At 47.9% G+C, this 11,185-nt stretch overlaps 1 non-coding gene across 1 annotated transcript; it reads left to right on the top strand.

Annotated features, from left to right (window-relative positions):
- The first annotated feature begins 10,571 nt into the window (after positions 1 to 10,571).
- Positions 10,572 to 10,645, top strand: Trnat-ugu (transfer RNA threonine (anticodon UGU)). Its single transcript has one exon. It is a non-coding gene; the product is annotated as a tRNA-Thr (tRNA).
- Positions 10,646 to 11,185: the final 540 nt, after the last annotated feature.

Genomic DNA, 11,185 nt, shown 5'->3' with positions numbered 1-11,185 from the left:
CTGTCTGGTCTGTGTGCGGAGGACCCAGATTTCGTTCCCGCTACCACCGGCGTTTTTTCATTGGCGGAAAGACTGACAATTGAAGGGCGATTCTTGTGAGACGTAGCGCCTCCCTGGACTATAAAGCCGCCAAGGTGGTGGGGGGGGGGGGCGCGAAGGGTGGTGTGCTAACCCCCCCTCCCGCCCTCACCCACGCACCCAAATGACACTACTGGCTGCGGATGCCACGGCGATCGGTCTGGCTCGATTGCCTCGTCTGGGCCAGAATGAGGAGCGATGCTTTGCTTTCAAGGACACTTAATCTGGGACGAGGTAAGAAATTTGCTTCAGAAAATGAGATATCTTTTAATACTTTAGATGTGTCCAGGAAGGGGCACAGGTCAAAGATCATGTTATTCGTTAGGAACCCGTATTTAACAGTGAACTAACCGATCTCAGTAGCTCTCGCAGCTCTCAGTTTTAAAAGTGACCTTGTCATATGAGTATGATGCCAAACTGACATCAAGCCAGCCACGACAATACCTTTCATTATTCCTGGAAGCGAAACTTTATTGAGAACCCATTCAGTCTTAAGAAGCATGCAATATGCAAAGCCCACGTGATGTTGTCAGTGTCCACCACGTAGGACCTCATGCCACAGGTCATATCAGCGAAATTAATGTCAGCTTACGTACTCATAGTAGTAAGAGCGTCTAATATAGAATGTGAACATCACAGCTAGCAGGGCATTAATTACCTCATTAACAAAGATGACAGTGAGATAGACAGCTTGCATGCTTAGAGTGCTTCAGTCTAGGGGCTAGGCAATAAGCCACCATGTTACACCGCAGCTGCTCTTTGTCACTCGTATCAACCCAAGTGCGGGTTACGAAATACCATTTTGTATCCTTCCTTATATATGATGAGTGTCACTGCCGTCGAAAAGTCAGAAAAATACACTTCCTCCCCAAAGGTTGAACAACATTAATATGGGACGTGTCCACCCTTCGCCTACCATCTCTCATGGAGAGGATTTCATTGAGGTGTCTCAATGTCTTTGAAGCAACGGCAACCCACTCTTCCCCAAGAAACGAAACCAGGTATGGTATTGATATGGGACTCTGCTGTCTGGGATGAAGTAGACGTAACTCATGCCCAAGGGTGTTCCATTGTGTTCAGAACGGCACTTTAGGCAGACAAATACATCTGAGGAAAGTTATTGTTCTCAAAATATTGAGTGACAGATGATGCTTTGTGACAGGTTGCATTGACATCATACTCTCCGAACTGTTCGTCTATTGTACGTAGTTCACATTACTGTAAAATGGGTTCCTTTCCACGTGCATTTATCGTTTCATTAAGCACAATAAGGGGTCATGTTCTAACTACAAAGACCATAACGTGACACTATCCCCTCGTATATAACGTTGACACATCTGGGCAGGTAAATTTCTCCAGGCATTCGCCGAACACTTCCATGACTCCAAATCACTCGTTTCCAGTTACCCAATATACAGTGGATTCGGTCTTCACACCATTCAAGCGTCTCTTACCTTTCACTACAGAAATGTGCAGTTCTTGACAATATCATCACCATAGTCTTTTTAATTCCCTGAACATTGTTAGTGTGCTAAATTAGATAGTGGTAGCACTTCGGAACTCAGGAGTCATTCCTTCTGCTGATTTCATGCGATATTTTACAGTGACTCTTTCTGAAACTCGACGGCCCCCGTTCATCAGTATATGAGGTCTGCCTGGTCTTAGTTATCTCTGTCATTGTTTTTACGCGTTTCTATTTCACAGTCACATTACAGACAGTTGACCTGGGCAGATCTAGAAGTGTTGAAGTGTCTCTGATTGATTTCTTACATAGGTGGAATCCAATGACTAGTCCACGTTCGAACGCTCTGGGCTCTTCTGACCCACCAATTCTGCTGTTATTGGTTCTGTACTAGCAACACAGTACTTCCTGCCTCCTTGTATACTGCCGAATCCGTCTGTCGCTATACCTAGCGTTCCGTATTACACAGGGGTGTCCGATACTTTTCATCGTTGTAAATGGACCAATAGTAATAACTGCACTCGTGCTAGGAAATGTTTTATTTAATTTTGGTGAGACCTCAATATAAGATGTCTGATATTCTACAAAAAAAATTAAAAAAGTCAGAAGAAGATGAAACAGATCTTTTTTCCCAAAAGGTAATAACACATCAGCGACAGAACGACATAATTAAGTGGTTAAATGAAACTGTTGATCAAATTTCTTTTAATACCTATATACGGCCGCTTACCGAAATATGACCACCCTATCTAACTCTCCAGCAAATGACGCACTCATGTGGTACTCGCATGAAGTTCTTCGGAAGGCACCGCTAAGTCACGTAGAGTGCTTGAAAGAAGAAGCTCTCTCTGTGATAGTCCTCAGCCTAGCGTTTTCTTTTCAGAAAAAGATGAGTTTTTGGTACGTTGTAGTTACAAAATGTGTTTGACTGTGAAGTATAAGTACCAGAAAACTACGTTTTTAATAGCAGAACTTTCGCATTATTTGCTTTATCTTGTCTTTGTTCAATATATTCTCTATATTGTATAACAACTGCAGCTTTTGAAATCACGTTCCGTTTGCTGTGCAGGCCGCTCTCCTAATACGACCCCCATGTGGGTTCTAATTATGGGGCCGGGGTCATATTTGGGTAAATATCCTAAGGTAAATTCTCTTCCCATTTTCAGATGACAAAATGGCGAAACTGAGATAAAAATTCAAAGTTTAGTGCCATCAAAGTTCTCGAACATAAACCTGTTGTGCAAGCTTTACGTGAATTCCGGGAACTACACAGCAGACGTATTTCAGGACCCTGTAGTCACAAAACCGTGAATCAGCATATGTTTCGAATGTTGCAGTAGGTCGTAAAACTATTTTACCTTCCAAGATAGAGGCTCAGTTCCTCTTGTGGCAATGGAGAAAAATTATTGTGGTCGATGCATGGGCTTTCAGCTAGCAATTAGAAACATATTAGTATCCTTTTATGTACTAACAGGGACTCTTCAGGTAAGAGATGGTTGCTGCTGCCCATGGGACGCCATTGTGGTCTCTTCTTTAGAACACCGCAGCTGCTCTCTAAAGCTAGAATCTAAGAACAATGCTGAATTACTCGACGTACCTCCTGCAGGTACAATTGCAGCAACACATCCTTCTGGTTGGATACAGCTGGCTTTCTTGAAAGACATCATGTTTACGCCAGTAACTGTTAAACTTTTTATTTCAACTATACAAGCTGACACATTTATATATCGTTGTCATTTGCTGGTATATACAACGACATATAAATGTGTCAGCTTGTATAAAGTAGACATGGCTTAAAGCCAAAACATTTGCACTTGATAATGGCCTAAGGCCGAAATTGCAATAGTAGAAATAAAACGTTTAACAGTCACTGGCGTAAACATGGTGTCTTTCAAGAAATTTCACATGACTGTGAATCCCAGTTATGAAAAGTTAATTAACAGCTGGCTTTGTTCACGAAATTGTTCCTGCTGTTCATCAACGTTGTCAAAACATGCATGGACGAGCCAGTGTCCCTGATTTTGAATATCCACATGACATACATCCGCTTCATCGACGTAATTCAGCTTGACCAAGATAATGGAGCTTCCATAGTTTTTCTGCTTCCTCGTTGCACTGATAAAATGCAACCATTGGGCGTATATTTTATGTGGCCATCAAAAATCATGCTACACCCAAGAACTTGGAAAATAGAGGCAGGATGCACTTGAAAAGTGGATGCAAATAGGAGCACTGATGGGTCGTGCTTGCACAAGTGCTGCAGATATGGTAGCAGCCATCAATGCGTTTAGATCCACGGGAATTCCCCCCTTGGATGAAAATATTTTCGATGCACAATTAATGCAACCAGAGCCTGTCCTGAAGTTGATAATAAATACGTATCGCCTCAGGAAATCTGTCTCTCTCTCTCTCTCTCTCTCTCTCTATTAGCGGCCCCTTATCAGTTAGAGGGCCTACACAACAGTCAAACAAGGTGGGCTGCCGACCTCCCTCCAAGGGCTCGGACCAAAAGAATGCCAGTGAACATAAACAACAACAGACTTTCCGCATGAACACGGAATTACTTCGTGAAAAGCCATGTGACATAGATCCACCAATTGGAACTAATGTGACTACGTGTAGCACTCAGCCGAATCAAACTTATAAGCACGCCAGCAGAGTCAGACCGGCCATCTCCAGCGGTACCTCGAAAGAGTACCGCCCTTCGAAAGCGGCATAGCCACTTATCGAAGTGTTAGGTTTTCCAGGGCCAGCCAGCCCTCCCTCAGCCAGCCTGCAATACAGCCAGCACAGGTCCAGCCTGCAGCAGCAGCAGCAGTGGTACAGCCCATGGCAGCAGCGGTCCAGCCAGCAGCAGCAGCAGCAGTGGTGCAGCCAGCAGCAGTGGCGCAGCCAGCAGCCCAGCAGCCTCTGCAGTCGCCTCCCTTCGGCAGCAGTGGAGTGGGGCTACGGCCCCAGTCAGCATTTCGTCCATCTTTGTTCGTCTTCATCCGCCTTCGTGAGATTCTAGTTTTCTTCTTTCGTTTTGTCCAGTCTTGTCCTGTTCTTTTCCCTGTTTTCCCATTGTGATCATGACTTAACCCACCACCTCATCCACCACCACCGCCGTCATCTATACATCGCCGTCCGCCGCCGCCACCACGATTATTTGGTGTGCCCAGCCACCACCCCCTCATTCAGTCCCCCCACTTCTCACCATCCCTCTCCTGCCCTCTTCGTCGCCCCATCCTCGGCTCCTTACCCCTTAGCCTCCTCCTCTGATCCCTCCCCTCCCCTCCCTTACCCTGTTGCCACTGTCCCAAAGGCACCTGTCAGGGTGGCCCATGCACAACTGTCTCCATCGCCATCGCCTTCACTGTCGCCTTCACCATCGCCTTCATCTTTGCCTTCACCGTCGCCTGCGCCAACACCAGCACCAGCGCCCTCAACAGGACCTGCCACCTCCGCCATCTCCTTGTTGCTCCCATCCCCCACGCCGCTCTCATCCTTCTGTAGCAGTTAAACGTCCCAGTGGTACCCCCACCACTTCCACTCCTAAAAAATCCAAGCCGCTTTTCCTCCCACCCCCGTGGATGCCATGGATGTCTCCCTGCCTGTCCTCTCTACCACCTCCTCTTCCTCTTCCCCCTCCTCTTACAAATATCCCCTGTCCCATCAGGATCCCACAACCCTCAAACCCCGGAACCTCACCCTGCTCTTCAGCCAGCACTTTCCTCGAGCCCCCATCTTCCTCCTCACTCCCCGTGGAGACTCTGTTCTCATCATCTACCACAGCCCCACCCTTCACACAGACATCCTCTCCGGAATCCTCATTACCTGTTTTGGCCCCAATGCCTCCCTCACCCTTCTCCTTCCCCATCCCCCTCCTGCCAACCCCAACCCTCAGACCCTCACTGCCATGATCATTCGGCTTAGTCTGATGATCACGGAGGACCTGTACTTAGAAATAAGGGAAATATGCTGGATTTACAACCCAGCTGGCCCCACCCACCTTATGCGGGTGTTCTCCAAACACGCACCATCCATCGACTGTCTCCTGAAGGAGGGTGCCCTCCTATTCCATTGATGGTACAAAGTCGACACCTCACGTTCGCCTCCTCAATCCTTTCTCTGCCAGAGGTGCCGGCACGACAATGCACACCCAACATCTGAGTACTGCAATGCCCCCGTCTGCCCACACTGTAAACAGGCTCACTTCCTCTGGCAGTCTTCCAGAACGTCCACCCATTCCAGCATCCCCACACCCTCCAGCAGATATCCCTCGCCACCCGATATGTCTTCCACCTCAACATCCGTGCCACATATTCCCATAACCAAGCCCACTTCACCTTCTCCCATCTTGGCACCCTATCATGGTGCGACAGCACCGTATCTTGTTTAATAACATCCATTCCCTTCTTACTAATAAGAAACTCCTCCTGCACACCGTCACCACCCACTGTGTGGATGCCTTCCTCCTCAATGAAACCTGCCTTCAGCCCCAGCATACTGTACACACATCGCCCTACCTCCTCCACAACTCCGATAATCCCCTCCTAATAGCGCGAGGCGGGGCTGCCATTGGCCACCACCGCCAGATCCCTGTTGGGCTCCAATCCCTCCTTCTTGACCCCGCAGAACACCTGATCCTTAGTCTTTTCTTCCCCAGCCTTACCATTAACTGCACCACCATCTATGTCTGCCCTAACGCCACTATTCCTTTTGACTTCCTTTCCCACACCGACTGTACCTTCTCCTCCTACAATCGCCGCCGAACTCATCCATAGTCGTTCTGCCGCACAGTTACGGCGGTGGCATCAGTTCCTCTCCACCCTTCAAGGTGACCTCGTTCCCATTCCCCAGCTCACCTGCCCTGAATCCAATACCACTCCAGATGTCGTCTCCCCTAACCTCCTTGGCCACATAGCGATGGATGTCCTGGACCACATTTGTAGTGACCATCTCCCTGTCCTCCTCACTGTTCCAGACAGTCATCGCCCCCATCCCGATCCTCACAATGAACCTCCCCTGAAACACATCCATGATTATTCCCATTTCGACTGGGATGCCTACCGGGATACCCTCTCTACCCAGGTTGATAGCCACCCCTTCACCTACCACCACCCTGATGATGTTACCCATGCCACCACGTTTCTGGAGCAGACCTTGTCTGAGGCCATGGAGGCCCACGTTCCTTCTGTCGACATCCATTTGCACTGACCCACTTTACCCCCACAGGCCGTCCTCATACTCCATGAATCCCGCCGTCTCTACTGTGCCTTCCTTCACATGCGTGACCCGGACACACTACAACGCCACCGGCAACTACAACAACACGTCAGAAACTTGCTTGCGGCTAGGAAATGCTGGGACTGGTGACAGACATGCACCAGTCTTATGCCACACTTCCTGTCAAGTCTGGTCAGCCTTCCGCCACCTAACCGGATCCAAACACCTCCGCCCACTACCCTCTCAATCATGATGACCAACCCTTCTCTGACAACCTTAGCAAGGCCAAACACTTTGCCTCCTACCTCTCCAATATCTTTACCCTCCCTGACGATCCCTCTTCCCGGATGTCCGCTATCGAACTGATACTTCTATCCCTCCCCTCACCCCTGGCTTCCAGTACTTGGACAACATTACACACAACGAACTCAATGCCCCCATCACTACTCAGGATATCATCACTACACTCCGCATGAAACGCAACACCGCTCCAGGTCACGATCGTGTTACCTATCACCACCTTTGTGAAGCTCCTGCCTCCTTCCTCTCCACCCTGGCCAGGCTATATATGGCTATATGTGGTCTTGTCAACTGGCTATTATCCTGACCTGTGGAAAACCTCCTGTATCCTGATGTTCCTTAAACCCAACAAACTGCCATCCACTGTCCCATCAGCCTTACCTCAGTCTTCAGCAAGATCCTGGAATCCATCCTCACCCGACTCATCCACCTGCATCTCCGCCAGCACTGCCTCCTTCCCACTCCCCAGTGTGGCTTTCGACCATCGTTCTCTGCCGGTGACCTTCTCCTTCACCTCACTCACCTCCTCTTCGAACAGCTCAGCTCCCGTCGATCCATCACCTTCCTCTCCCTCGACCTTGAGAATGCTTATGACCAGTGTGGCATTCTGGTCTCCTCTTCAACCTCCAAACCTTTGTCCTTCCTATCAGCTACGTCCATCGGGTCCTTTCTATCCCAACGTCCTACCTATGTCACCATCCATAACACGGATTCCTACACCTTCTACCCCTCTGCCGGTGTGCCCCAAGTTTCTGTCCTCTCCCCTCTTCTCTACCTCCTGTGTATGGTGGACATGCCGCCGCCTTCATCCCCCATCCACCTTCTCCAGTACACCAATGACACCGCCTTCCTTGCCCTCGCCCCCACCCTGCAACGCTCCAAACACCTTCTCCAATCCCATCTTGACCAGTTCACCACTTGATGCAGCCAGTGGATTGCTCAAGGTCAATCCTTTTAAGACCCAGGCGATCATTGTAGGCAAAACCACCCCTTCCTTCCGTCTCCTCGATTTATATATCACCATTTATTGTCCTTCTATCGCCCTCAGCCACACCCGTATGTACCTTGGCGTCACCCTTGACCATCGCCATTCCTGGACCCCCTATCTCCAGACAATCCTAGCCAAGGCACGCTCCCGACTCCATCTCTTCAAGCTGCTTTCTGGCCACACATGGGGTCTAGACCCCTTCACCATCCTCCACACCTATAAATCCCTCATCCGCCCTATCCTCTGCTAGACCCACCCTACTGGGATCTCCGCCCCTCCTACCTTTGACAAATCCCTTCAAATCCTAGAACGCCATGCTCTCCACCTCGCATCCATCTCCCCTCCCCCATACGGTTCGGGTATGACCTTATTCCTTTCCCACACCTCCTCCTTTTCCTCAAACAGATATGGATCCTCTACACCTCCCATAAACTTGATCCCCCTCACCTGCTTGTCTCTCCCATCCTCTCCCACCCCCATCTGCTGCCGTGCCTGTATTCCCACATCCCATCTGCTCTCCATCTCTCCACTCTCCATACCCTCTCCCAAAGTGGCTTCTACTAACTCCCCCTCCCTGATGATGCCCTTATCCCCTTCATCTACCTCTCTAATCAACTTTGATTCTCCCTGTCCCCTCCCTGTGGTTCCTTAGGGCACCCTCCCTTCTGTCCCTCCTCCCTTCCTTCTTACCCCCTCCACCCAGGCTTCCCCTACCACTGTACCTTCTTTCCTCCACCTGCCATCTCCGGCATCTACACTCTCCCCTCTCCCTCCTCCCTCACCTTCTCCCCTTTTTGCAGGTCCCAGGACTCGCACACGTCAAGTGAACATTAGCGCGCTGGAGATCATCGCCATCGGTTCTGTGTGTGTGCCGTCGTGTTAGTGCTTCAGTGTTTTTACCGAACCACGCTCCATCGTTCACATGTGTTCTCTCAGTCATCAGTGTTCGTGTACAGTGCTCACCGTTTTTTATCTTCTACTCCACCTGTGAACGGCTCTGTATTTTTCACTCCTGTGTCTACTGTTTTTTGTCCACCGTTATGTTAGGTTTTTCTGTGTCTTCATTGTTTCTATTTGTACTGACTGTGGCTGAAGAGCGCTGTAATGTTGCCGCTGCGGTCCACCTTTTGTATAAGGTGTCAAAATAACAATAAAGACAGAAAAAGTCAGACCGGCAGTGTGTACCTACAGCTAGGACAGTTCCGGCCAATACCTACGCCGTCTCTAGCATAGTAGACACTTGCCGCAGACTTCAGCAGACAATTGTATCTTGGTAATTGTGTAGAGTAGTGTTTTGGTTATTATTTTCTTTTCATTATCTTATACACTTGTCCGGTTTTTGCCACCACAAGGATTGTAGTGCTTGTTGTTGTTCTTGCGTTTGGAAATTAGTGCACGCCCAGAAAGCGTTTTAGTTATAATAAAGAGTGTTCAAACTTCAGCCGGCCGATGTGGCCATGCGGTTCTAGGCGCTTCAGTCTGGAACCGCGCGACCGCTTTAAGTCCCATAGTGCTCAGAGTCTTTTGAACCGTTTTCTTTTTTTTTTCAAATTTCATCGTTAGTTCTTCCCTACCGACCGCAGGACAATACAATGTGATTGCCGTCGAACTAAGCATTTCCACCCGATAAGGCACAGAAATCTTTACCACAGGCTCACCTTCAGAAAAATAAATCGTGGAGTTGCATCAGAAGATGCAAGACAAGGAGGAATCGGCTGCAAGTAAGAAGGCTGGTTGTTAAGACTGAATGGGGTACAGAAAAGTTTCTTCCTCTGAAGGTTCAGATGCTGAAGAAGATTAGATTCAAATTTAATGACTTAGATGTAGGTAACGAAAATGATGACGACGAAGATGCAGATTGTCCAGTGTACAATAAACTGTATTCGCAGGACAACAAATAGAGAAATGGATTCGGTGCACACAGTGCTATTGCATTACTTTTGACATTCTTCTTTAATAGGTTACAAAAGTTTACTTTACCACGAATAGTAATGATGCAAGAACTCTCCTTCTTCCAGCATTCTGGTCAACTTAGGTGATAATGCAAAATGGGGCTTGTTTTGGTACTTGTATAAAGCTTACACATTTTACATGGGGTTAGGGTCTTTCCACAGAAACAATCGCACACAAAACAAAAAAATTATCCTGTAATCATTCGGAAAAGTAGACTGCGACGTGTTATAACGCTGTTCAAGAGTAATTAATTTCCGCGTGCTGGAGGTTTCACTTAAATTTTCTGGCGTTCATTTAGTGTGGAAGCGCCACGAAAGTGCTGTTACCGTCGTATTCGAAACGGTCTTCATCCCTGCTACACACAACAGCTTGATGAAGAGAGCTTATTGCAAAACTATATGGAGATTGTACCTTTTCTTTCGGACATGTCAGAAAGAACAGATACCATCGGTGATCATGCAGCGCTGTAGACAATAGTGGGCCGGGGCACTACGTATGTAGTGTGTGGACATTAAGTTGGGAATGTGGGTCTCACGGAAAGTGTGCAAGGGATGAATCCCTGCAGTCGCACCGTTCTCTCTGCCCTCGGTGGCTCAGTTGGATAGAGCGTCTGCCATGTGAGCAGGAGATACCGGGTTCGAGTCCCGGTCGGGGAACACATTTTCAACTGCCCACGTTGATGTATATCAACGCCTGTCTAGATTTAATTATCATTTCTTTTTATTGAAAAACTGGCATGTAACGCTCTCTCTCCACCGAAGAAAAGATTAAAGCCCCCACATCCTCTCCACAAAAAAATTTACGTCAGTGCTTCAACCTGGAAACGATTTTAATCAAACCCAAAAGTGGCAGAACTGTCATTTAAAAGACACCATCATTTTATAAGACACTTCGAGACCACAAGAGGCTTTACATTGTAACTGAAGCGATTCTTCAAACACACTGATGCTTAGTAAAGAAGCAGAGGAAGACAAACGGACCTAATTTTTCCCATAATAGACCGTCCCGCAGTTTCTTGTAATAATATCACGAAACGTGCGTAAGATTCTATACTCTGCTGAAGCACTTTATAAACCAAAAAAGTACAGTTACCCTTAAACGGTATTCTGCGATGCGAGTCTCAAACTAATCTTAAACAAAAAAAGAATCTGTTATAATTGGACGTTAACATTGTAAATAATGGCTCACAAAACCTC

The sequence above is a fragment of the Schistocerca cancellata genome, chromosome 7 (assembly GCF_023864275.1).
Source record: "Schistocerca cancellata isolate TAMUIC-IGC-003103 chromosome 7, iqSchCanc2.1, whole genome shotgun sequence".
In the NCBI taxonomy this organism is placed as follows: domain Eukaryota; kingdom Metazoa; phylum Arthropoda; class Insecta; order Orthoptera; family Acrididae; genus Schistocerca; species Schistocerca cancellata.
The sequence above is the reverse complement of the archived record's forward strand: the minus strand, read 5'-3'. Positions and strand labels throughout refer to the sequence as shown.